The following is a 25663-nucleotide window of genomic DNA, read 5'->3' on the forward strand; positions in this document are numbered from 1 at the left end:
CCCTTTTTTATGTTTCTAACTTATTCCCCTTGTCTTCTTTAGCTCCATCTCCACTAGCATCGTCAGTATCTTCTGTCCATGTCTCAAAGATAGCATCTAGAAACTCAGGAACAAAAGTATTAGAGATATTCTTAAAAGCATTTCGAATTGAGTCATCTCTAATTTTTTCATATTTCCAGTAAGTTTGTTGTTGATTGTGCATGAACTTACACATATCCATCAAAATTGACAACTCCGATTTCCTTGAAGTACTTGCAGAAGTCAGCATGGGAGTTGTATATTCAGGTTCAATATTTAGCTTGACTGGTTCTTCTTCTGGCTCAACCCTTGGTTCAGGAATGTTCGGTTCCTTATCAGATTCTTCCTCTTTAGTGTCTGTGACTGAATTAGCTTCAGTTTTAGTTCCATCTGTTGACTCCTCTGTATCCGACTCAGTTGGCTCTTTTTTCTTGCCTTGATTCAGTTCATGCACCCTCTCTACTAATCTTTCAAAATCATAATTTTTAATGCATCCTTGAACATTTCGTCCCTTCAAATTTGCTTATGTTTTAACACGGACCTTTAAGCAAAGTGAAGTGATTAGTGATGGGAAATAAGCACTTCCTACCTTCATTTTAGCACAATTGTGAATCTCCTTAAGGATAATTTTCCCAACATTAATGGACATTTCTGTCAAAATTGCATATAACAAAAGCATCTGTTCCATCGAGATGGTGGAACTATGTGAGATAGGCATAAAACTGTAGCGAACGAAATAAAATCATACCTTTGCTACTGGTTTTAAGTATTCTCTTCGATAAGAATGGCTCCCATACTTTCTTATAATCCATTGGGATCCTAGATTTGTCACAACATCAAGCACTTTTTGAAGAAAATCCCAAGTGATATTGTTCATCATAGGGTAGTACTCATCTTCTTCAACATCAGGTAAATTAAACAAATCATTTATGGACTTAGGAGTAAGAGGTACCTTTTTCTTTCGAACAATGATTTCAGTAGCATCTTGCGTAGCCAAACTAGCATAGAATTCTCGAACTAGTTCATCATCGGGAAGTGAACGAGCATCACAAAATCGTTCCCACTTGAAAGCATTGATTTTCTTTCTAATCGGTATAGGAACAACCATCAAATCATTACTCTTCAAGTCAAAACATTTTTCTGGCATCATAGGTTGATGCTTGAAGATTGAATCAAATCTCTCTTTCACTTCTTTATCGATCAAAATCGGGTTTTTAGGGGTAGTATTTGAAGATCTGGTTCTTTTACGAGACATTGTATCTTTTCTCAAAAATTCAGCAAAGTTTCTTCACAAAAGGGAAAAGAGAAAACGGCAAAGTTGGTAGAACTTGTTACGATAAAAGATCTTGCGACAGCAAGGATGGTGCGGTAGCAACGACAACGTGTGATGGCAATGGCGGTGCTTCAGTAATCTCTTTACGGCGGCAATAGGGAATTCTAGAAAAAAGGGAAGAGAACTAGGTTTTCTTTCGAGATTTGAGGTTACGGCACAAAAGGGAGATTTAGGGATTTTTTTAGGTTGTAAGCAAATTGGTTTGAGAGTTAGGAAAATTAGTAGAATGAAAAGGGGTTTATATGGGGAAAAATTAGGGCAACATGTAGCAAAAATTTAGCTGTATTAGGGTTACTTGGGCGGCAAGCAATGGGTGTGATGTCAAGGCATGGATTTTTCCCTCTTTTTTGATGTTTTGGGCCTCAAACTCAGATTGTATCTTACTAAAAAAATTGATTAGTACTTGGGCCAAATTTTACCCCCTTTATTAACATAAAAATTTAAACAGAACAAATGAAATTAAAAAAAATTTAAGTCTTAATTAGAAATTTTCTTTTTAACAAATTACATTAAATTAATTCCCAGGAAAGATTGTAGGGGTCACAGAGTGGCTGTCACCCAAGACGCTGACTGACGAAACTCCTTCTTTCCTTTGCTTTGCTCCTTTGCTGATGATTCTCCAATGTGGTCGACCAAGGGTTCTTTAAGAGGCTTAATTGCTAAAATCTCTATGAAGAGATGATCCTAAGCGTGGGAATGGAAAAGTCTAAGAGAAAAAGAGAGAATGATGCTTGATGGATGCTTGAGGGATGATAAATGAAGGAATGAGAGTGTCTTATTTATAGGTGAGGAGAGAGATAGTTTGCTAAAAATAAGAGTTCCTATCTTTTGAAGCATCTTCCATGGGTGGCCGGCCATAATTTTAGTAAGTTAAGCTGATTTTTCCTTGATTTTTGGTCAATTTGAGTGCCACAACAACTCAGGACTGAGACTTAGTCAAGTGCAAATCTTCAAGTAAATCTCTAATTTCTTCAACTCTTCAAGGACCTTGTGCAATTAAACCACTAGTGGTTTATGGACAACCATGTGCAGCCAAATTTTGGGTTGACTTGGTCTCTAATTTGGACAGTTTTGTAATCCAACAAAGCTATCAGACCTATCCAGAATAAATCAACAAACGTTAGAGGACCAAAGAATAAAATTTATCCAATTAGTTAATTACTCAACAACCCAAATTATTAATGAAATATTTTAAAATGAATTATTAAATATAATTTTATATATTATTTAATTTAATAATGCATAGCCCACTTTATGTCTTAAAAAATATAATATATTCAAATTAATATAAAATAAGCCATTTATTGCATGAAAACTATATAATAAAGCATAAAATCACATTTTAATAATTTCTATGTCATAATTTCATATTTTTACATATTTCATTAATTTATTAAACAATTACTTAGTTTTAACAACAAATTTAATTAAAAAGGTGATAAATTACATAGGAAAAATCCTATTTTTTTCTATTTACAGTTTGGCAAATGGGTTTTGAGGAAATCGTGGTGTGTAGCGGGCAGATGGTATGAGTAGGATCTCACATGTGCATTTGTCACGATATTGTGCATTTGAAATTACTATTGATAATGTTTGATTGTGAGATTGCTATCTCTATGAAATTGCTTGCATGAATGCTTAATACTTGTTTGTTTAGTCTCACACTGAACTTGTTAAGCTCACCCCATTACCTTAACTTCTTAGGTAATGATCAAACTTTGGATTGGATTTGGCATGCGGACTTATGGTGGACTTCGGACTTCACTTCATCATAATATTTTAATTTACTTATATTTTTAAGTTATTTTATTGTTATTGTTAATATTATTGTTATTCGATTTTGGATTGTAAAGTTTCTTTAAGCTGTGGTTTGGGACTATTTGCGACTTTTGGGGTTTTCATGCATGCATGACACTGATATTTGGTATAGATACACGATTCTATATATATATATTGAAATGGACTATGCATGATATATGGCTAAGTTAATAATTTGACTAGTAACGGTACATTTCCGCTACTAAGAAGATAACAAAATGAGTTTTCAATGGCAACACTGACAGCAAGGTTTTATAAAAACTCATTCAATTCACTAATTTGACCTAAGCTTGGTTGGACTAAGTAAATGGATGTTTGCCAAACTTAACAATAGAAACCTTGATTTTACAAAAGAGGGTACTTGTAGGTTTTAAACTATCGATAGAGTAGGTTCAACACTAAGGTGTCCAATGTGGCCTTCATGATTCGGCCATAATGTCTAAGTCAGGTTTGGGAGGTTACATTTAGTGGTATCAAAGTCTTGGTTTAAAACCTTAGATTGAGTTTTTAAATCTTTTTAAGTAAGTCTGCATGCATGCATACATGAAAAGGGAAAATTTTAGGGAAAAACAAACCACAAAATTTTGAAAGTATTTTTTTACAGGGAATGACGAAATCTAAAGGTCTAATTCCAAGTCCATAGAAATAGTAACAGAACTTTAGTAATTGTATAGAGGCTATTGCATAAAATTTTAATGAAAGAATTATAAAATGTGAATGCGTAAAAAACTAAACAAAGTACTAAAATCTCTTACTTGAAAATCGTAGATTCATAAAACATAGAAATGAGCGCACGTGGAATGATAACTCATGGTAGAAGGGGTCGTAGGAGGCAATCTCTGAGGGCTCCAGTTGAGTTGGCTACATCATTAGGGCCAAAACAAGATAATGAATAGAATGAGGTTAACGGTGAACCCACTAATGAAGGTAGGAATAAGGAAAATGGGAATATTAATGATGACTATGTTGAGAATGATCCAGTAACTCAGGCTTTATTGAGGGCCTTGAATAGGGTTTCTGGGAATCCAATAAGAGATGATAGTCGTGGGACGATTACTGAGAGGCTCCACTCTAGTGGGATAGAATTGCTTAGGGATATTTTTTAGGTCACTGAATGGATTTTGGAGGACTTGGACTGCACTCCTAAGCAGAAACCTAAAGGTGTTGTGTCTTTGTTAAGGGATGAGGCATATCGATGGTGGCAATCAGTGATTAAAGGTACGCTGCCAGAGCGTATTGATTAGGCTTAGTTCCAGAAGGCCTTTCAAGGCAAGTATATGGGCCCTCGCTATGTGGAGGCCCAACGGTTGGAATTTATTGAACTTAAATAGGGAGACAAGACAGTTTCTAAGTATGAGGCAGAATTTCTAAGGTTGAGCCACTATGCACCTAGTATGGTGGCTTCTGAGTAGGAAAAGAGTTTCTGTTGTCAGAAGGGTCTAAGGTATGACCTCAAAGGTTCAGGTGGCTCCACACCAAGAGCGTGAATTTGATGCTTTGGTCAAGAAGACCAAGATTATTGAGGAGATTAAATGCGTGGAGTGCGAGAAGAAAGGGAAACAAAGAGATCAGCCCAAAAGAGAAACGGGGCCTACTGTCCAAAACATGTGACCTGTTAAGCAAGCAAGAGAGGTTAGACCACTGCAGTATAGCGAAGCAGTAGACCCTAGGGAAGAGCTGATTCAGGTTTGCCAATATTGTCAAAGGCATTATCCGGGTGAGTGTTGGAGGAGGATGGGTGCTTTTTTGGTATGTGGTTCAATGGAGCATAAGATTAGGGATTGTCCCCGTCGTTAGGATCAGGTGCAAGCTCTAGCTCATAATAAAGGCCCAGTTGGGATCAAAATCAAAGAGGTAATATGGGTGCTCAGAGGGGCTATAACCAGAATAGAAATAGGAGTAGTAATCGGGGTCAGAGAGAACCTGCTCTAGGTGCGAGTCAAGTTGAGGCAAGACAACCTGCTTTGATTTACACAACTAAGTGCCAAGAAGATAGAAATGCGACTGACGTCATAGCAGGTACGTTCACTATTTACTTGATACCTTATTTTACTTTGATTGATATAGGATCTACCCATTCGTATGTTGCTTGTAATGTGACTATAAATTTGGGAATAGGGGTAGAGAAAACCGAAAATATTGTAACTATGGTTAGTCCCTTAGGATCTCCACACTTGTGAATAGAATTTATCAAAGATGCCCTTTAGAGGTTTAAGGAGGTGTTTCTTATCGATTTGATGGAACTTCTTTTAATGAATTCGATTTAATTTTGGGAATAGACTAGTTGGTTGAGCATCAAGTTCTATTCAATTGTGAATTAAAAAGGGTGACTTTGGTGACCGAATCTCGGAAAGAAGTTAATATGGTGGGGGAACGTCGAAATTATCTGTCCAGTGTGATCTCTACTTTAGTAATAGAAAAGATTGTGTGAAAAGGGTGTGAAGGGTTTTTGGCTTATGCCCGAGATGCAAGTGTCATTGATCCTTTAGTTGAAAGTATTCATACAGTGAGGGAATTTCCCTATGTATTTCCCAAGAAACTACTAGGGAAACCTTCAGAGAAGGAAGTGGAAATCGAAATTGAGTTGTTACCGAGAACGACACTGGTGTCCATCCTTCACTACCGCAATGCACCGAAAGAGCTTAAGGAGTTGAAGATACAGTTTGAAGAACTTTTGGATAGAGGTTTTATTAGACCCAGTGTTTCACCATAGGACGCACCAGTTTTATTTGTGAAAAAGAAATATGGATCCTTATGGTTGTGCATTCATTACCAGTAACTGAATAAATTAGCTATCAAGAATAAGTACCATTTACCAAGGATTGAAGACCTATTTGATTAGTTTAGTGGTGCAACTGTCTTTTCCAAAATTGACTTAAGATTTGGGTATTACCAACTCAAAGTGAAAGAATATGTTTTCCCTAAAACTACTTTTAGGACTCATTATGGACATTACGAGTTCCTTGTCATGCCTTTTGGGTTGACTAATGCACCAACGGCTTTCATGGACCCTATGAATCGTGTCTTTCAACCTTTTCTTGATTAGTTTATCGTGGTTTTCATTGACAACATCCTTGTGTACTCTTAGATAGAGACCGAGCATGATGAGCATTTGAGAGTGGTTTTACAGATACTTCATGAAAAGTAACTTTTTGCTAAACTCAATAAGTGTGAATTTTGGTTGAAGAAAGTGATGTTTTTGGGTCACATGGTATCTGCTGAGGGTGTTCGTGTAGATCCTAAAAAGGTTGAAGCTATTCTAGATTGGAGGTAACAGAAGAATGCTTTAGAAATTTTGGGTTTTCTTGGCCTTGTTGGGTATTATCGAAGGTTTGTTAAAGGTTTTTCCTTGATAGCATTCAAAAGGTTTAAATCCGTGTTAACTGAAGCTCCCATTTTAATTTAACCAGAATCCGGTAAAGAGTATGTTGTGTATAGAGATGCTTCGTATGTTGGACTTGGTTGTGTCTTGATGCAGGATGGTAAAGTGGTAGCCTATGCTTCGAGATAGCTTAGGCCGCATGAAGGTAATTACCCCACTCATTATTTGGAATTGGCAGCTATTGTGTTTGCTCTCAAAATTTAGAGACACTACCTGTATAGTGAGAAGTGTATTATTTACACCGACCACAAGAGTCTCAAATATCTCCTCACCCAGAAGGAACTAAATTTGAGGTAACAGAGATGGATTGAATTGTTAAAGGACTATGACTGTATAATCGAGTATCATCCTAGGAAGGCCAATTTTGTGGCCGATGCCTTAAGCAAAAAGGCAATGTCTGACTTGAAAGCTATGTTTGCTCACTTGAGTCTCTTTGAAGATGGTGGCATTTTGGCAGAATTGCAATTAAAGCCTCATTGGGTTTAGGAAATTAAGGATAAGTAGAGTTTAGATGGAACTCTAACACCTCGATTTAAATAGGTTGAGGATGGATGGACTGAGGACTTTAGGATTAACTTTGATGGAATTTTGTGCTTTAGAAGGAGATATTGTGTGCCTAATGATCAGAATTTGAGACAATTTATACTTCAAGAAGCACATAGTAGCCCATATGATATGCATCTTGGTAGTACTAAGATGTATTGAGACTTGAGGGAAGTGTATTGGTGGTCGGGTTTGAAACGTGAGGTGACCGAATTCGTATCTAAATGTTTGACTTGCCAGCAAATTAAAGCAGAGCATTAGTATCCATCAGGGTTGCTCCAACCAATTCGAATACCATAGTGGAAATGAGAGAGAGTGACAATGGATTTTGTTAGTGGGTTTCCCTTGACACCTACCAAGAAAAATTCGATTTGGGTTGTAGTGGACAAATTGACTAAGTCCACCCATTTTGTTCCTATTTGCACTGATTATTCTCTCCAAAATTAGCTAAGTTATATGTTTCCGAGATAGTGAGATTGCATGGTGTGCCAATATCAATTATTTTAGATTGGGATCCTACATTCATGTCTCAATTCTGGAAGAAATTGCATGAGGCTTTGGGTACTCGATTGAATTTCAGTACGGGTTTTCATCCATAATCTAATGGTCAGTCGAAAAGGATCATTCAGATGTTGGAGAATATGTTGAGGAGTTGCGTAATCGACTTCCAAGGTAATTGGGAAGAACATTTAACTATGGCAGAGTTCACTAATAATAACAATTATTAGCCAAATATCCAAATGGCACCTTACGAAGCTCTTTATGGTCGTAAGTGTCGTTCACCTTTATGTTAGACTAAATTGGGTGAAACAAAGTTGATTGCCCAGAATTGGTCACTAAAACCGAAGATAAGATTGGATTAATTCAAGAAAGACTGAAGGCAACTTCTGATAGACATTGAGTTCAATGTGGGGGATTTGGTTTTCCTAAAAGTCACTCCATGGAAAAAAATTTAAAGCGTAAGTTAAGCCATCGGTTTATTGGTCCTTATCAAGTACTTAAGAGGGTTGGTCCTGTGCCTTACCAACTCGAATTGCCTCCTGAGTTAGATCGTATTCACGATTTATTTCATGTCTCGTTGTTGAGACGGTATCGATTCGATCCCATGCATATTATTCTAGTCGAGGAGATTGAGGTTGGATCCGATTTGTCATTTGAGGAGGAGCCGGTTTGAATATTAGAACTTGATATCAAAGTGTTAAGATGAAAGCAAATTCAACTAGTTAAAGTACAGTGGAGAAATCATGGCATTGAAGAGGCTACTTCGGAACTCGATGACTCAATTCAGCTTCAATATCCTCATTTTTTAACCAGGTAATTTTGAAGATGAAATTTCTTTAAGAGGGTAGAGTTATTGTAACAGCCCAATATTGACCCTAATCTGACATAGTGGTTTCGGGACCACAAATCTGAGTTAGAAAAATATCTTAATATTATTTTTTCAGTTTATTATGTGTGAATTTGATTGTGTGAAATTTTCCTATTTTAATTTCGTCGTTTAAGTGTCCGATTTAATAAAAATGGATTAATCGCGTAAAATGAAAATTTAAAGGTTAAATCTAAAAGCACCTAAATGTTGTTGTCTTTTTAAATGGGAGGATTTATGATGCAATAAGACCAAAAGTTAGATAGTGGGCGGCATTTGACAAAATTAACTTTAATATCTATGTTATACATAATTATTATTAAAAGGTTAATATAGTAATAAGGTAAATATTAACATTATAATAAAAATAAGTCATAAAAAGATGAATATGTTCATCTTTGTTAGCCGAATATTGAAAAGGAAGAAACCATCCATGGCTTCTTAAGTTTCGGCACTTCCTTAGCTTGATTAAGGTATGTTTTGGTTTCGATTTTTGATGATTTTTACGTTTTTGTGATCGTTGCTTCATGTTCTATCTAGCCCATGCTTTAATTTTAGAATTTGATGGTGATTTTGAGATATGCCATTGATGAATACTTGAGCTTTGTGATAGTTGATGATGAAATATGAAAGATATGTGAAAGATTAACATGTTTTGTCTTTGAATATTTTGTAAAATTGAGTAATTAGGGCTAAATTGTGAAAATAAATTTTTGAGGGACTAAAATGTAAAATAAATGAAATGTGGGGGCTTGTATGAAGCTTATGAACATTCGGCCCTAGCATAGAGTGTGCAATTTTTGTGTATTTTGTGTTTTATGCAATAGAGACTAAATTGCAAAAAGTGTACAATGTCAGGGGTAAAATGGTAATTTTCCCATTTATGTGTTTTTGGATTAAATTGAATGATTTGATGAATAAAAAGGCTAAATTTGAATATGTTTAGATCAAGAAACGAAGAAAGCAGAGTTAGATCAAGGGAAATCGAAAGTAGCCGAGTAGTCGACTGTGTCCGTCGATATCTGAGGTAAGTCTAATAGCAATTTAAATGTTATCAAATTGGAATTTATATATATATCTATCATACATTAGTAAGCTGGAACTAAAAGTATTTAAATTGAATAAAACTTTGAGATTTTTCTACATGATAGCCAAACATAAGAATTAATTTTGGTAGGTTGATATTAAAGGTATAAATTACATGTATATTAGCTAAAGTATACTTTAAGTTCAATGATATAAAACTAATAGAAGAATATATGCACGGACATGTAAATCAAATGCAAGATTTAACTTCTTTAAGCCGAATTTGATGTATAATTTCATATATATGTGGTTCGAATAAATATATATATAAATATATTCAAGTTCTTGAGTTCAATTTAATATATAAATTTCTTATACGTATGTGGTTCAAACATAGATTGTAAAATCTCTTCAGCCGAATTTAATGTATACATTTTATATATATATGTGGTTCGAATATAGGTTACAAATTCTTTGAGCTGAATTTAATGTTTTAAACTATACATATGAGGTTCGAATGTAATATACAAGTTCTTTGAGCTAAACTTAATGTTATGAATTATATATATTTATTCATGTGGATCATATATATGATTTGAGTTTCTTGAGAAGGATTTATGTGAATCATAAAGCATTATATAAAATATTAATTTTGCATCTGAGTTATTCAGGCTCTGTGCTTAGCAGGCTTAATGCCAGTGAAATAATTTAGACTTTACGTCTAGCAGGCTTAATGCCAGTGAAATATTTCTGACTTTACATCTAGCAGGCTTAATGCTGGTGTTCTGAATCAAGCTTTAAGCCTAGCAGGCTACATGCCAGTGAATCATTTTAAAATATGTGATTAGTAAGTTCTTTGTCAATGTAATAACTAATGGATTATGAAACTATGATAATCAGGTATGTGTTATTTATTTCTTATTTGATATTAGGTAAGTACATTGATTGATTGTAAATAAAATATATATTGAGGTGTATATTTATATGTATTCAATGAGTATACATATTCGGTTATGTACAAATGGTAGGTACAAATTTGTGAGTTTATATCATGTTTAATTGTTATGAATAAAAGGTCTTGAGGTTAATAAACGTTTTGATAGTATTATAAATGGTATTTGTGGCTTAGTAAATTTATTTAAGAAAGTATATGATTCATATTTTATTTATGTATTCCTTAAGACTTACTAAGCTAAGGTAGCTTACTTTGTATTTTTGTTTACTTTTGTTTTATAGATTTTGGAGATTTTACGAGCTCGGGGATTCGTCAGTAAAGCTCTTCAAACTATCAAATAACTACAGTATTTTATAAGTTGAAACTTAATTTGGATTATTGCATGTATAGACTAGTTTGAACTTTGTTTAAATTCAAATGTGTATAAACTAAAGCCATGCGAAAATGGCTTAGTTATCTTGTGGTGTTCGGTTTTGAATGAATGATGTCTAGAGCATATTTTGATATGGGTTTAGCATTTTATGAATAATAGTATATATGTATATATGTATGAAGATGTACCTGTAGTTGTTAATAATGAGTTTCTTTAGTCTTATTATAAGGGTGAATGAATGTTGATATGCTTATTTATCTAATGATTTGGACTTGTGATTTAAACATAAAATTTGAATATGGTACGTTTAAATGTGGATGTTGAATGTATTTGCTAGTTTATATTATTAAGTCGATAAATGAATGGGTTTACCATTGAATATAATTTGATACTTGTTTTGCTGATAGCATATAATATCATGATATGTATTGGATGATTTATATGCATGATTCGAAAAATAATTGCTTAGTTACTTGTTAATGAATTTAAGCATAAACTTGGAAGTAGATCGAGTATGAGCATTCATGTACAAGTATAAAAATGGGGTTTATGCTTATGTCTAATATGGGCATGTTTTGTTGTGGTCATAGGTATAATTTGTATTCGGTAATGGTATGTAAAAATTTGATAGGTTAAATTCAGTTATATAGTCTATGATATAAATGAATTTGATTATGGCATATAGTCGAATGGTTAGGTTTAGTCTTATTGAAGTTTATGTATTGAATAGTTATAATGTGGTGATTATGCATTTTTTTATTTTTTTTATATAAATTCATGATAGGTTTTTCGGTTATGAAATGAAATTTTTAGTAGTTACATTATACGACTTTTTTATGTGGAAAGATGAATAAGCTTTTCGTTTTTACGCAATTTGATCTTAAATGGACAAGTATTAAATTTATTTTATATGCAACTATAAGTTTATGATGTATTAGTATATTTATATATATGCATTAACTAAGATAATTCGATTGTTTTATGATAAAATGAGTTATGTACATGTAATAACAATAGAGAAGTTATTTACAACCATATCTTAATGTTACTATATGATTAAATTTTAAGCAGTATGCATATCATTTGAATGTTAAATGTTTGTGTTGTATCATGCTGTCTGGTAATGCTTCGTAACCCTAATTCGGCAGCGAATACAGGTTAGGGGTGTTACAATTGTAGCATCCCAAAATTTAACTCAATAAAAATGTATAAAAATATCAAAAATAGGGAGTTGACCCAATGGTTAGTCATTAAATGTGAAAGCTTGAAAGTAAGTTGGAGGTCTTAAGTTCAAGTCTCATCTTTTACAAAATAAATAATTTTTTGCAAAAACATCCCTTGTTTTTAATGTATTGCTGTCTAAGCTAGTAAACCTAGGTATAAATACAATTTTTACATAAAAATAATCAGCCTCCAACTCTCTTTTCTTCTACCTTAGTCGTCCCTAACCTTTTCCGCCTCTCTTGATCATTCTTTTTTTTTCTTCTCTTTCTCCCACCATTATTGTCATCTCACCTATCACCACCATTCACCTTTGATTTTTCTTTTTTTTCTTCAAGATTGAGCATTATCTCCATCCCTATCTTGCTTCCATTTTTCTTCAATTAGAATAGCCCCAAAATTCAAATCTTGAGTCTCCTAGATCAACTCCAACCTTGTTAAGAAAGTGTCATTGCCGCCCATCTCCATTAGCTTGTGTAACATCTCTACTTCTTTTAATTTCTTGAGTAATCTTGAAATTTAAAAACCTACATTTAAAGATCTGGAATTTGGGGTATTTTAAATGATTTTAAAGGTATTATTCTAGCTTTTAATTAGATCTCAAACCGTTTTAAAATTCAGCCCCAATTCTAGCCACCATGGGCGGTGGTGCGTGTCCATATGCATAGAAAAGGGGATTGTTTTGTTTCTTAAATCTTGCCCTTTTAATTTCAGCCTTAATTTGAGTTCTTTAACCCTTCTAATCAGCCTTTAAACCCATTTCAATTAGGTAAAAATGTTATTGATCGATTGGCCATTCGGAATTAACAAATTGGGAAGCGTAAGTCCAGTTAAGTGTAAACTAGTTTGTTGTTTCGGCATAATTGTTGGGTAAAGGTTATGGATTTATTAGATTAAAGAATTTAATCATTATTAGCTCCTGATTTTCCAGTATATTATTGAATTAGGTGCTGACTCGAACGTCCCAAATCAACTGTAAAGCCGAAGAACGATCACACATATGGTTCGCATCAAAACAGTATAATAAATCTAACTAGTTTAGATTTGTAAAATAGTTATAATTTCGACGATTGTTTTGAACCCATAAGTTGGTATTTGGGGGCTGGTATAAAGCTAAATTTATTGAATTTATACTAAACTTTAGTTCATATTCATATAAGAATTTATTAAGGAAATTTGGAAGATTCGCTAGTGTGCTGCGAGGAAGCGAGAAATGAGGTGTGGGTCCTAAACTAGTAATTTTTTTATATTGATAATTGTCATATTATATTTCATAAGTTAGCTTTCTAATTGGATTGACTTAATGGCTGAAATACTAGTTCTCTGAGTGGCCAAACCAGGTACGTTTCAAGCCTTAAAAGATTGATGTGTTGGCAAAATTGCTAGTTTGACAGTATGAATGTGTGATTGAGATTGTTACCCATAATTGTATTATGTGATATGAGAATGTTTGATTGAATGGTATGAATTACTAACATATTAATTTTATGTGTGGTTTAAATGCATACGGGATTCTCTATGATATATATTGAAAAGGTTGCTATTTATGCACAATGAAATTTGTAAAGTATGTGAAGTTAAACGATATTGATAGATACCATCATAATGGTAATTGGAAGTTGGAACACTGTTTCTTTTTACTGAAAGTATGAGATTATTGAGGACATGTTGAATATGTCAAATAAATATGAAAAGTATTAAAATATGAATATGTCTGAGTTTGTATGACACATTGCATATGCATTGGGTTGGGATATTGTGGTTGACAAAGGAGTTCCATGGAGTACCGACTGCATATTAAGTCCACATATATTTGTATTCAGTTCACTGCATTTGCAATTCTGAGGGGACTGGCGATTATATTGCATTATTTGTTATTTTGCAGTTTCATTGCATTATTGATTATTGGTGGTTTTACCACATCGAGCTCTACTCATATATGTTGGAGTTTGCAGACGGGTTCTGGGAACTCGTGGTGTGTAGTGGATGGTATGGCTAGGATTTCACATGTGCATTTGTCACGATCATGTGCATTTGAAATTACTATTGGTAATGTTTGATTGTGCTATTGGTATATTTTTGAAATTGCTTGTATGAATGCTTAATATTTGCTTGTTTAGTCCCACACTAAGCTTGTTAAGTTCCCCCATTACCTTAACCTCTCCAGTAATGATCGAACTTAGGATCAGAATTGGCATGCAGACATACAGTGGACTTCAGACTTCACTTCGTCATAATATTTTAATTTACTTATATTTTAAGTTATTTTATTATTATTGTTAGTATTATTATTCGGTTTTGGATTGTAAAGTTTCTTTAAACTATGGTTTTGGACTATTTGAAACTTTTGGGGTTTTTCATACATGCGTGACACTCATATTTGGTATTGATACACGGTTATATATATATTGAAATGGACTATACATAATATATAGCTAAGTTAATAATTTGACTAGTAATGGTATATTTTCGCTGCTAAGAAGATAACAAAATGATTTTTCAAAGGCAGTGTCATTAGTAAAGTTTTATAAAAAAAACTCACCCAATTCACTAATTTGGCCTAACCTTGGTTGGACTAAGTAAATTGACATTTTCCAAAGTTAACAGTAGAAACCTTTGTTTTACAAAAGAGGGTACTTGCAGGTTTTAAACTATCGATAGAATAAGTTCAACATTAAGGTGTCCAATGTGGCCTTCACGATTCTACCCTAATGTTTAGGTCGGGTTTGAGAGGTTACATTATGTGCTTATTATGTAAATATGTAGTGATAGTGGGTGGAAAATCGGTAAGAAATATATGTGTAACAACGTATATTTTGGCCTTATAGTTCTTTAAACAATTGGATATAGTTGGCATGCCATAGAATTATGAGTCCTCACTTATATGTTATATGATTTGGGCGTTGAGGCCTTAGGACATGTTGGAGGGATAAGGGAAAGTGAGAAAAGCTCCATTCAATAGGACATGTGGGGGGAAATAAGGAGAGTGTTAGCTTTATGCTTCACTTTTGGGACATGTTTGACTCTCTGAGTCTATGTTATGTGTTGGAAATCCATGTATCCAATGAGTGATGATAGAGTTCACTTTTATGTTTCATAGCTCAAGTGCCAGTTTATTTATAAACTTGTTTTTGAGGATTGTGATATATGCTTCAATGTTATGTGATTATATGTGTAATGTGATTTATACTTAAAAGTGAACATGATTACCATGTAAAAGAACTAGTAAATAATGCACGAGTAAGTGTAACATGACACTAGTGTTGGAACTATTGAGGTTGTGTTAAATGTTTGTTTCATTGATGCTTGATTAATTGTTTGCACGGTAGTTTTTCTAGGCATTCACTGAGCTTGTACAGCCCACCCACTACTTTTAAAACCTTGCAGGTTAATTGTGTGCCAGGGTGAGCAGTGTGGTTCCGAAGGGTGATCCAAACAAGTCCTTTTCCATTATTTCATAGGTGTTATTGTTATTTGTTTTCGTTTTGGGAATAATTCAATGTGGTCTTTAACTGATATTTACCATGATGTTTTGGATGCCTCCATCGACTATTTCTTCCTAAGTTTATGAGATTCATTTCGTATTATGTTGATTATTATTTAGAGTTACTTTCGATGTTTGAGACTATTATTACGGGTATTTTGACGTTTATTTGATGACAACATGATAGCATGATGGATTGGTACATGTTGGAATGATGTATATGCTCAAGTATGTTGTATTCTTCTTGTCTAGAGTAGAGGTATTGATATTTGTACTGTAAAAATGATACCTTTGTGATTTTGATATGTGCAGGGAGTTAGTAACATAATTTGGTATCGATACCCTATCACGAGTATCGATACTTAGGGTAGAAATATCGATACTTCGGTAGAGGTATTGATAATTTTTGAGGTTTGGGTTTTTAAGCGAGAAACAATAAGCAATTTTGGTACTAGTATTCCAAGAGGTATCAATACCACTTGAGAGAATTATCGATACATCACCTTCAGTATCAATACTTATGTAGTTAGTTTTGAGGTTTTGCTAAATGGACCTTATGCATGTTTAATTATTATAAGACTATTTGATTTATGTTTAGGGTGTGACAATGATGTTAGAGAGTATGATTGACTTAAAACCTATACGAATACTAAAATGGAATATGTTTCGTTTAGAATAAGCTTTAATTATTGTGTATGACTTGAGACAGTGGTGTGGCATCCTGATATTCAGGCTTGGTGACTAGGCCGGGTATAGGGTGTTACATGCTCTCTCTCTTATTACAAGATTCCACATCAAGTTTTTGCCTATGGAAAATTTGAAACTGGATAACCCTCTTCAATGTGAAGTTGTTTAATTTTAGGTGCTCAATATTCATTCAACAACTTATTATTATTGCAATCCGCAGTAACACTAAGAGTTGAATTCTTAAAACTTAGAACAGTATGATTTCCTTCATCTATTCTTCTATATAACTCTAATGCAAACATTGCAATATTAAGAAGCAAAATAAAACAAGTAGAGAAGCAAAATCTAAGTCATTTTAGATGCTATTAACAGCATCATCATACTCTCAATGGTAGTACGGCCTAACATGTTCTAAAATTTTCCATAATTTGTAATGCAATAAATTTTATATCCATTATTTCCTTATAGGTTTTTAGAGCCTTTTTTCTTGATTTATTTGCATTTATTTTTTTGATTTTTTTTCCTATATATATGAATTCCATCCAAGAAGAACTTCATTCCAAACCATCTGAAAGGCTAGTAAAGCATTTAGTTTAAAATTTTTTGCTAGTTTCTTTTATCATTTGATCTTTTTTGTAATGGAAAGATCAGGCAAGAAAACTAGGGAAGAAGAAAATTGATATTAAGATCTTGAAAATAAGGATGATAGGCTCATCTCATTTTCAAAATGATGTACATGAATTTATAAGAAAATCTCTGAGCTCTCCATTTTAGGTCATGGCGAGATTTTTTTTATTATTTTCTCACCAACTGGTAAGCCTTATTATTTCGCCATCCTTCTATTGAATCTGTCGCTATACGATTTTTGAACCCAAATTGACCTCTTAGTGAAACCAATTTTGCCCTATTGAGGCTTACCGTAAGGTAAGAACCAACTTGCTTGTCTAAGATTTCAATGAGGTCCACAACTAACTAGATGTATCAAAATAAAAATAAAGGGAGATTTCTTGGTGGACATCATTGAAATCTTGGACAAGCAAGTTGATTCTTACCTTACAGTAAGCCTCAACAAGAGAATGAATGGTTTCATTAAGAGGTTGGTTTGGTTTCAAAAGTTGTTTAGCGACAGAGTCAATAGAAGGATGACCAAATGAATAAGGCTTACCAGTTGGTGATAAAATAATAAAAAGAATCTCACTAGCACATAAAGTTGAAAGCTTAGAGACTTTCTTATAAATTCCTGTACATCGTTTTGAAAATTATATGAGCCTATCATCCTCATTTTCAATGATCTTAATCTCAATTTTTCTTTTTCCCCCCAAGTTTCTTGTCTAAGCTTGCCATTACAAAAAACATCAAAAGACAAAAGAAACTAGTAAAAAAGTTAAAAAGAAATGCTTTACTAGCCTTTCATGTAACATCCCAAAAATAAGGGGTTAGTAGAATTGAATTTTTGAATCGAGAGAGAGTGATCATGCCTTAATTTTTGAGATTATCTATGCATTTTTAGGAAATAAATGAGGTATTGGTTTTCTGGTTAAGTGTTAGTGAAATGTTCCTTGAAACCCAAATTCAAATCCCTTCTCTCTTACCATTTTTATTATCTTGCAAATTTTGTCTTAAACCCTAGTATGTGACATACCTTATTTTTAAAATAAATATCGTAAAATTATTTCAAGAATGAGGAAAAACCTAATGGTTAAAAGAAATATGAGAAATCATGAAAATTAAATGAGGTTCCAAGTTCGAATATTTTCCCTTGCGAAATAATTAAATTTTGCAAAATCTCTTATTTTTTAAAGTGTGTGTCATCCATACCCATGAACCCTAAGTATAAATACAAATTTTTATTTTATTTTTCAGCCTTTGATTCAATTTTTCCCTACCCTAGCCGTTCACCATCTTCCTCTCCTCTTTTCTCTTCAATTTTCTTGTTTTCTCCCATTATTGTCGTCACCTACACCTCCCATTTTACCAAATCTTTCTTCTTCTTTTTGCATCAAGATTGTACACCATCTCCTTTAATTTATTTTTGACATTTATCCTCATCTAAATCAGCCCCAAATCTAAAATCTTGAACCCCAAGATCGATCCTGAACATTGCCAAGAAAGTGTCATTGTCGTTTCTCTCAATTAGCTTGGGTACGATATCTTTTCTCTTCAATTTCTTGATTAATCTAGTCAATTAAAAACCAAAATTTCTAGATCTAGAATTCGATTAATTTTAAATGACTTCAAAGGTATTATTCTATATTTTAATGAGATTTCAAACTATTTTAAAATTTAGCCCCAATTTTGGCCACCATGGGTGGTGGTGCATGCACCTATATGCAAGAAAGGGGTTGTTTTGTTTCTTGGTTCTTGCCCATATTATTCCAGCACTAAATTGATTTCTTGAATCCACCTAATCAGTATTTAATCACATGCCAATTAGGAAAAAACGTTCTTGGTCAATTGGCCATTCGAATATCAAAATTCAGGAAGTGTAAGTGCGATTAATTGTAATTTAGTTTGTTATTTCGACATAGTTGTTGGGTAAATGTTATGAATTTATTAAATGAATAAATTTAACCATTAATTAGCTACAGATTTTCCTGTATATTATTGAATTAGGTGCTGACCCAAACACCCCAAATTATCTGTAAAGGTGAAGAACAATTGTACGTACGGTTCGCATCGATACAGTGTAAGGAATCTAACTAATTTGGATTCAAAAAATAGTTATAATTTTAATGATTGGTTTGTACTCATAAGTGGGTGTTTGGGGTCTGGTTTAATGGTAAATTTATTGAATTTATATTGAATTTTGGTTTAGGTTCATTTAAGGAATTATTAAGAAAAATTGGAAGATTCACTAGTGTGCTACGAGGAAGCAAAAAATAACGTGTGGGTCCTAAACTCATAAAATTGTTTGAAAATGTTAAATATCATGCTCTATTTGATAAATTAGCTTGCTGAATGGATTATCTTAATAGTTAAATTATTGATTTTTTGACTGGCCTAACCAGGTATGATTCGAGCCTTAAAAGATTGACATGTTGGCAAAATTGCTAGTTTGATAGTAGGAATGTTTGATTGAGTTTGTAATTGCATATTTGAGTTATGAGATATGAGAATGTTTAACTGAATGATATAATGTGTTGAGATATTAAGATTATGTATGATTTAAATGCATGAGATATTTTTTATATTGTGTACTCAAAAGCGTGTTATTTATGCACAATGAAAATCCGTAAAGTATGTGAAATTGAATGATATTGATTGACACCAACACAATGGAAATTTGAAAGATTGGAGCACTGTTTCCATTTACTGAAAGTATGTGATTATTGAGGACATGCTGAGCATGTCAAATGAATGTGAAAAGTATTGAGATATGATTATGTATGAGATTGCGAGACATATTGCATATGCATTGGGTTGGGATTTTGTGGTTGATGGAGGAGTTCCGTGGAGTACTGACAGCATATTAAGTCCGCATTATTTGTAGTCAACGCACTCCACCTAGAGAACTGAGGGGAATGGTGATTTATCGCAATTTTTACTGGCAGCTTGTATGCATTTTTACTGGCAGAATATTCCGCATATTGTTATCGGTGGTTTTAACCATAACAGGCTTAGGTCCATAATGTTTTGGAGTTCGGATGACGGGTTCTGGGGAACTCGTGGTGTGCAGTTGATGGTATGGGTAGAAACCTTTTTTCATTGCATCATGCTCCCGGCAAATTCAAATTTTATTGATTTATGATATGTGTTGTATTTTGTTGTATTGAATGGTATCGAAATTAATGATTGTTACTCAAATGAATGATGTCTCATGCTCATACACCGTTTGACATCGATATTGATAATGGTTATGTAATGATATGAAATTCCTATGATGGTTCTGCTTTCTCCTGTTAAAGATAATTTGTTTCACTATATTTGATATTTTTATTGTTTAAATAATTGTTCGACTCACACTGATCTTTTCATAAGCTCACCCCCAATAGTGTTTAACTTTTTAGGTAAACCTTGAAATTGGGATCGTACTTAGCATTCGGAGAATCACCTTGGACCTTGGATTATTTTTTAATAAGTATTAATCAGTCTCTATTGGTTTGTATTTTTAATGACTTCTGGTCTGTCACTTAGTAACTTTTCTTCTGGGATTTTTCCATGCATGGATTACTCGAGCAAAATAACCAAATAATGCATGATATCGGGATTAAGTAAAATTTGATATTGTTCCCTAATTTTTGCTACATTGCAACGGAACCGTTTCTGAAAAAAATTGATAAGGCAACTAAGTTTCCAAAATGACTTGAAAAATGGTTTTTCCGCTGCATTAGTTTAACATCGAGCTTTGTTTAAAGAAGAGCGACAAGAAAATGATTTTTCTAAAACAACACTATAAACAATAAAATGAATCCTAAGTATACACAACCTATTGAATTAATGCTTTTAAGCTAACTCAAAGTACAACTACGGTTTTCTCTAAAATGATTTATTTAAGGTCTTCAAAGATAATGTAAGTTAGCTTAGCCATTTCAGTGACTAATGTAGCCTTCTCAATCTAGCCATAACATCTAGGCCAGGTTTGGGAGGTTATATTTCAGATGGTTTGGAATGAAGTTCTTCTTGGATGGTCATATATATAGGCCAAAAATCATAAAATTATATGCAAATAAATCAAGAAAAAGGGCTCCAAAAACCTGTGAGGAAATAATGAATATCAAGTTTATTGCATTACAAATTATGGTAAATTTTAAAATAGGTTAGGCTGTATTACCATTGAGAGCATGATGATGTTGTCAATACCATCTAAAATGACTCAAATTTTGCCTCTCTTGGTTTTATTTTATGACGAGTGAAATGTCGCAATGTCTGCTTTAAAGTTATGTAGAGAAGAATAGATGAAGAAAATCAAATTGTTCTATGTTTTAAGAATTCAACTCTTAGTGTTATTGCGAATTATAGTAATAACAAGTTGTTGAGTGAAAATTGAACACCTAAATTAAAACAACTATACATTGAATAAGGTTATCTATTATAGGATTTTCCATGTGCAAAAACTTGATGTGGAAGCTTGTAAGAACAGAGAGAGCATATTCCACTGTGATATATTTTCTCTTTATGTTGATGTGGAATCTTGTACTACCACTGAAAGTATGACGATGCTATCAATAGCATCTGAAATGACTCAGATTTTGCTTCTCTGCTGGTTTTATTTTATGATGCATGAAATATCTCAATGTCTGCATCAAAGTTATATAAAGAAGAATAGATAAAGAAAATAAAATTTTTCCAAGTTTTAAGAATTCAACTCTTAGTGTTACTGCGAATTGTAGTAAGAACAAGTTGTTGAGTGAAAATTGAACTCCTAAAATTAAACAACTTCACATTGAATAAGGTTATCTACTTTAGGATTTTCCATTTGCAAAAACTTGATGTGCACAAAATTGAACACCTAAAATTAAACAACTTCAGACTAAATAAGGTTATCTAGTTTAGGATTTTCCATGTGCAAAATTTAGGTAGGTAAAAATGTTTCTTGAATGCAGTATAAATCTTGTGTAATTGATCATATATATATTACATCAAATATGCCATAAAATGAAAAAATATCATGATATTATAAGTGAGTTATATGTTGAAAAGTATCAAAAATTGGTATTTTGTTCGGTAAAATTAAAAGCTCACCCAAAAATAACTGATAGAATGTTCAAAATAGGAAAAACTTTTAAATAAATCAAGGAAAAAAGGGCTCTAAAAACCTGTAAGGGAATCATGGATATCAAATTTATTGCATTGCAAATTATGAAAAATTTTAAAATAGGTTAGGTTGTACTACCATTGAAAGTATGGTGATTCTATCAATAGCATCAGAAATGACTCGGATTTCTCTTCTCTACTGGTTTTATTTTCTATTGCATGAAATATCGCAATGTCTGCATCATGTATATAGAAAAAAAATAGATGAAGAAAATAAAATTGTTCTAAGTTTTAAGAATTCAACTCTTAGTGTTATTGAGAATTGAAGTAATAACAAGTTGTTGAATGAAAATTGAGCACCTAAAATTAAACAACTTCACACAGAATAGGGTTATCTAGTTTCATATTTTCCATGTGCAAAAACTTGATGTGGAATCATGTAAGAAGAAAGAGAGAGAGAGAGCATATTCCACTGTGATATATTCTTCTCTTTATGTTGCATGAAAACTTTTTAACAGTATCCTAAAACTGAAAAGTGTATCAATAATATATGCAAATTCACAAGCTTGACCTCAAATGTTAGCAAAATAGGATGCAACAATTTTATTAATCACTAGTTTATAGAAAGCAAATTGTTGATACAACATGGTAATTGGAATCGAAATAGTCCTAGACCCTAAATATTCAAGGCTTGAGAATGCTATAACAGATACCATAAACAATATGTTGCTTGGCAACATGAATAGGTTCATTTATGCCTTGAGGGCTCCCACGATTAACAAGCTTAACAAACATAAAAAATAAAACAATAAAAATAACATTTAAAATCATGGACTTTGAGGTGCAAAACTAATACTGACTAGGGACATATCCAAGAGCGAAGGCTAAAAGGACATCCTCATCTATTGGAGCATGCATTAAGGAAATATTTGCAACCTTTTTGTCCCTCGTGATAGAGAGCAAGTTCATGTAACCAACCAATATATGGTTTATGGTCTCCAATGTAACATTCTTGAGCCTTGGCTATTTAGGTTCTAGGACTATTTTTGTTCTAATTATCATGTTGTATCAACAATCTGCTTTCAATAAATTGGTGATTAATAAAATTGTTGCATCTTGTTTTGCTAAACATTTGAGCTCAAGCCTGTGAATTTGCTTATATTATTGATACATTATTCATTTTCAATATATTGTTAAAAAGTTTTCATGCAACATAAAGAGAAGAATATATCACAGTGCAATATGCTCTCTCTCTCTTCTTACAAGATTCCACATTAAGTTTTTACACATGGAAAAACCTAAGCTAGATAACCCTAATCAGTGTGAAGTTTTTCAATTTTAAGTGGTCAATTTTCATTCAACAACTTGTTATTACTGCAATTCATAGTAACACTAAGAGTTGAATTCTTAAAACTTAGAATAATTTTATTTCCTTCATCTATTCTTCTCTTTTCAACTCTAATGTAGGCTTTGAGATATTTCATGCATCATAAAATAAAACCATTAGAGAAGCAAAATCTTAGTCATTTTAGATGCTATTGACGGCATCATCATACTCTTAATGGTAGTGCAGCCTAACCCGTTCTAAAATTTACCATCATTTGCAATGAAATAAATTTGATATCCATTATTTCATTATAAGTTTTTGGAGCACTTTTTCTTAATTTAGTTGCATCTAATTTCTTGATTTTTTTTCCTATATATATGAACTTCATTTAAGAATAACTTCATTCCAAACCATCTTAAAGGCTAATAAAACATTCCTTTTTAAATTTTTTGTTGGTTTCCTTTGTCTTTTGATCTTCTTTTTTTAATGGCAAGCTCAGGCAAGAAAATTGGGGAAAAATAAAAATTGAGATTAAGATCATAAAAGCATTCCTTTTTAAATTTTTTGTTGGTTTCCTTTTTAATTTTTTTGTTAGTGTCCTTCATTGCTTGCTTTCTCTTTTCTTCTTCCATAAAAGCACGCCTTTCCTTTCCTTTCTTTTTGCACCACTATTTTATTTTCAAGGGAAGTGTTAAAATAAAAAGGAGAATGAAGGAACAACGATTGATCTCAGAGGAACCCCAACCTACAATGGTAGATATGTCTGTTACAACATTTTAGGTAACATCTTCGAAGTCTCTTCCAAGTATGTTCCTCCTATTTAGCTTGTTGGTTATGGCACTCACGGCATCGTTTGGTATGATTCTATTTCCCTTCTTCTACCTTTGAAGCAAGATTTTCCTCTTTTTTTGTTTCTTTTTTCATTTTATGTTTTCGTTGGTTGGGAGTTTAAAGCTGCAGATTCATTAAATTGGTTGATATTTTGGATTATTTTTCTTCATTATTTGGGATTTTATGATTAAGTAGAAGAGCTAATTAAAAGTGTAGAAAATGGAAATCTTTAGTTCCCTTTTATAGAAATTTCATAAATGAGCTATGGGTTTGTTCCAATTTGATGTTTGAAGAAGTTACTATTTTTACTATACTTTTAAGTAATAATTTTTGTTTTGATTTTTTATGAGTTTGGTGCTTTGATCAAATAGCCTTAATTTTAAAAAAGAGACTGCGAGATTAAAATTTCAAAATAATATTTTGAGTCACAATGAAATTGGATCCTGTGATAATTACAGTTGTGCCACAAATTCTGAGACAAAGGAAGAGGTTCAATTAAAAAAGATTGGGAATGCATTCAACAACAGGATTGATGCTAAAAGAACACTCTATGAGATCAAGCTCATTTGTCACATGGATCATGGTAATGTAATCTACTAGATTCTTAACTCGCATTGTTAATACATTTTATTGGGTTTGTTTGTTCTTTTCATGTTATACTATGAAGGGGGATATGAAGTGTTGCATTAACATTTTTTTTTTTTTTGCAAATGATCAAAATCAAGGGCATAATACCCTGCCAAAGAAGGAAAATTTCAACGATGTCTACCTTTCATATGAGCTAATGGACATTGATCTGCATAAGATAATACGGTCCAACCAGGCTCACACTGATGATCATTGTCAGGTGGGTTATATACCATTCTTATTAGTTTATTCCCCTTTATCAAGGTTCTAGTTTGTGATGTTATCAGTGTCATCAGTAGTCTATCTTGGCTTGTGTACTATGCCATAGTTGATTGCAACAAACATAGTTCGATATCACATATCACCAATGGTAGTTTAATACAATTGTGTACTATAGAAAGTTGGGCTATAACTATATTATTTTATAGTATTTCTTATACCAATTGTTGTTGGGTCTTAAGTACATACACTCAATAAATGTTCTGTATCGTGACCTAAAACCTAGCAACATACTTCTCAATGCAAACTGTGATCTCAAGATTTGTGACTTTGGTCTTGCAAGAACCACCTTAGAGACAAACTTCATGACAGAGTATGTTGTAACCAGATGGTATCAAGCCCCTGAATTGCTTCTCAATTGTTCAGAGTATGCTGCTACTATCAATGTATAGTCAATTGGTTGTTTCTAATGGAGATAATTAGAAGGAAGCCATTTTTCTCTAGTAAAGATTATGTTCATTAGTTGGGGCTTATTACTCAAGTTTTCATTCTTTAGTTTTCACTCAACCCTAAACCATATTTTTCAGTTTCATAAAAGATAACTAAATATTATATAATCACCATTTTTAGGTATTGTTATAATGAAAGATTGAACCATGTTGTAAATTTTTAGTGGATATTGAATGCATGATGATAAGACATGTTTAGATAAATATCTCACCTATTTTATTATTTCATAAAACAACTACTAGGGTCACC

The 25663-nt window shown here is 32.8% G+C and overlaps 1 pseudogene; it reads left to right on the forward strand.

The window, feature by feature from the left end:
• The first annotated feature begins 6377 nt into the window (after positions 1-6377).
• On the forward strand, positions 6378-25356 carry LOC107915459 (mitogen-activated protein kinase homolog NTF6-like; annotated as a pseudogene).
• The last annotated feature ends 307 nt before the right edge of the window (positions 25357-25663 follow it).

This window comes from Gossypium hirsutum, chromosome D10 (genome assembly GCF_007990345.1).
Source record: "Gossypium hirsutum isolate 1008001.06 chromosome D10, Gossypium_hirsutum_v2.1, whole genome shotgun sequence".
In the NCBI taxonomy this organism is placed as follows: Eukaryota; Viridiplantae; Streptophyta; class Magnoliopsida; order Malvales; family Malvaceae; genus Gossypium; species Gossypium hirsutum.